The 3,061-nt window shown below is 42.8% G+C and overlaps 1 non-coding gene across 1 annotated transcript; it reads left to right on the top strand.

Annotated features, from left to right (window-relative positions):
• Positions 1 to 2,579: 2,579 nt before the first annotated feature.
• LOC112925563 (small nucleolar RNA U89) lies at positions 2,580 to 2,809 on the top strand. The gene has a single exon (XR_003236152.2). It is a non-coding gene; the product is annotated as a small nucleolar RNA U89 (small nucleolar RNA).
• The last annotated feature ends 252 nt before the right edge of the window (positions 2,810 to 3,061 follow it).

Here is a 3,061-nt window from a genome sequence, read left to right as displayed (position 1 = left end):
GCAAAAGACATGAAGAGAAATCTCACAGAGGAAGACATGGACATGGCCAACATGCACATGAGAAAATGCTCTGCATCACTTGCCATCAGGGAAATACAAATCTAAACCACAATGAGATCCCACCTCACACCAGTGAGAATGGGGAAAATTAACAAGGCAGGAAACAACAAATGTTGGAGAGGATGCGGAGAAAAGGGAACCCTCTTACACTGTTGGTGGGAATGTGAACTGGTGCAGCCACTCTGCAAAGAACAGTTTTTGAATCTTGAAGAGAGAGACAGAGAGCCACTGCTTGCTAAGGGATTAGAGTTATGTGCTTTTAAAACATATTTTATTTATTTGACACAGAGTGAAAGAAAGAACAAGCATAAGCAGGGGGAGGGGCAGAGGGAGAGAGAGAGAGAAGCAGACTCCCAGCTGAACAGAGATCCTGAAGTGGTGCTTGATCCCAGGACCTTGGGATCATGACCTGAGCTGAAAAAGATGCTTAGCCACTGAGCCACCCAAGTGCCTTTAGAGTTCTGCATTTAGTCCTGCAAAATCTGGGTGTGCTTGATTCTTCCCAATTCATTATCTGTTTGCTCACATAAATTCTTTGTCTACTCTAGCTTATATAATATGTCTGCATCTGCCATTTCTTGTCTCTATACTTTTTGCTTCCTGAATTTCCATCCTGCCACCTCAGCTTCTTCCCTGATCACCATGGGTGGACGTGCTTTCTCCTTATGCAGAATTCCATAGCAGTTGTTGTCCATCATGGCCCACTCTTTATGTTGCATGCTTTACTTCCCCAACCAGATGGTTCATTCATTCACTTACTCAATTGCTAAGTGTTTGTTGGTGCCTTCTAGGGACCATGCATGTTGCTAGGTACTGGGATTCGTAATGAATAACACCGATACCTCTGCCTTGAAGGTTGGGGTGTATTAATATTCAGTCAGGGAAACAAAATTGGTAGGAGATCTATATTAAGAGATTTAATGCAAGGCTCAGATGATTTAGGGGCTCACAGGAAAAGTCTGAAAGCCTCAGGGCAGGCCATCAGGATGAGCTCGGTGAAATTCTCAGGTGCAAGCTGAAGGGGCTGTTCATGGGTAGACTTGAGAAACCTCGGTTCTGCTCTTAAGATGTTTTAACTCATTGGATCAGGCCCATTCAGATGACTTCACATTCCTTACTTAAGGTTAGCTGATTTTGACTTTATTTTTTAAAAATTTATTTACTTATTTTAGAGAGAGAGAGCAGGGAAAGGGGTAGAGGGAGAGGGAGAAGGAGAGAAGCAGACTCCCCATGGGAGCATGGAGCCCAACTCCAGGCTTGTTCTCAGGACTCTGAGGTCATGACCTGAGCTGAAATCAAGAGTCAGACACTTAAGTGACTGAGCCACCACCCAGGAGCCCCTGATTATGGACTTTATCACCTCTACGAATTACCTTTACAGCACCTTGCATAGCAAGTGTTTGATTGAATAACGGGGGACTGTTGACACATAAAACTGACAATCACAGGGAAAAACATTAAATAAATTACGTAAATATATCACAATAAGTTTCAGGAAGGAGAAAAGGATTTCTATTTTCTTTTGTTTAGCTGGAAGTTTAGAGTTAAATTTAATGTTCAATTTTAAAACTTAACTTACAAGACTGTATCCCAGGAGCTTGATACAACTATCAAATTCACTGAATCTCAAACTAGAAATCTTGATAAAAGATACTAATGCCTGAACCCTAATCTGGGCTAATGAAATTGAAATCTCTGGAGGTTAGGGCTCTGGCACTGGCATTTTGGAAAAACTCTCCCACATAATTCTAACACATAGCCAGAGCTAAGAACAGCTGCTCTAAGGAACTTGAATTTCCTAGTTGTCTTGTTTCATACATGTTTTGATATTGATGAAATTTTCATTACCCTTGGAAGTAAACACCTCTATAAATTAGAACTAGTTATTTTAGTTAAAGAATTAGTGCTTACTGAAGCCACTGAAATAAAGACTTGAAGTTACCTTCCTGGATTATGGACCTGTCACAGGCAAGGGCCATGTGTTAGTTAGCCATCTTGGGATAGATAAGGTCAAGCTGCAATTAAAAACAAAACAAAACAAAAAAAAAAAACTTCGCAATTCTCAGGAGTTTAATAAATAGAAATTTATTTCTCACTTATGCAAAGTCTGCTATCGGTCTAGGCAAATGTCCAGGGCAGCCATTCTCTCTGAATGGCTTATTAATAGGATCTAGTTAATTTGGTTTAGTATCTCTCTGCATTTAGCTCGATAACTGGCAAATAGTAAGAGCTTATTAGATATTCAGGGAATTCACATACGTCTTTTTCTTCTCTTTCAGAGAGATTGTGTGTGATTTTGTGTGTGTGTGTGTGTGTGTGTGTAGTGGATCTACTTTTCCAAATCTCCAGGCAGATGCTTCTCAGCTCATTAGCTCTGCAGGTTTAAGCTTCTCAGATTCATGGTGCCTGGGAGTGGAAGGACGGAGCCCTATCACTGTGAGACCTGTGTGATCCCAACTGCAGTGACAGGATTGGTAAAGAGAAGCTCCCTATGATACCACAGACACCCAACTACCCACTGACCCTCATCTCTTCAGACTTTCTCTTTTAGACCAAATAAAAAGGCAAAGAAGCCTTCCAGAAAGTCCCCCATTAAAAAGTCTACTTGTTTAGGGGGGTGCCTGAGGCCTGGCTCTCACTGTAAGGCAGATCAATAGCACTGATGGCCTTGCCTCCGGTTCCTGGCAGTTTCCTGCACAGGGCCTACAGGTGGGGACCAGAGTGGGACCAGGCATGAGCCATCTGAGCACAGCCTTGACAGCCCAGAGAGGGGCTAGAGGAGTAAGGATGGGGCCAGGATTGAGACTGGGCCTTGTGTGAACTCTTAACCCCAACCTTCTCACTTTGGAGGAGCTCTGAGCAACAACTCTGGCTAGATCGAACTGCACAAGATCCAGGCAGCCCAGAATATCTCCAAGACAATCGCTACATTGCAGAACCATATCTGTCTCACTGATGACAACCTTGTCCTGAACCTACAGGATGAAAGTTTTACTCGGGG

This window comes from Vulpes vulpes, chromosome 9 (assembly GCF_048418805.1).
Source record: "Vulpes vulpes isolate BD-2025 chromosome 9, VulVul3, whole genome shotgun sequence".
Lineage (NCBI taxonomy): Eukaryota > Metazoa > Chordata > Mammalia > Carnivora > Canidae > Vulpes > Vulpes vulpes.
This window is presented reverse-complemented; position numbering and strand designations above follow the sequence as displayed.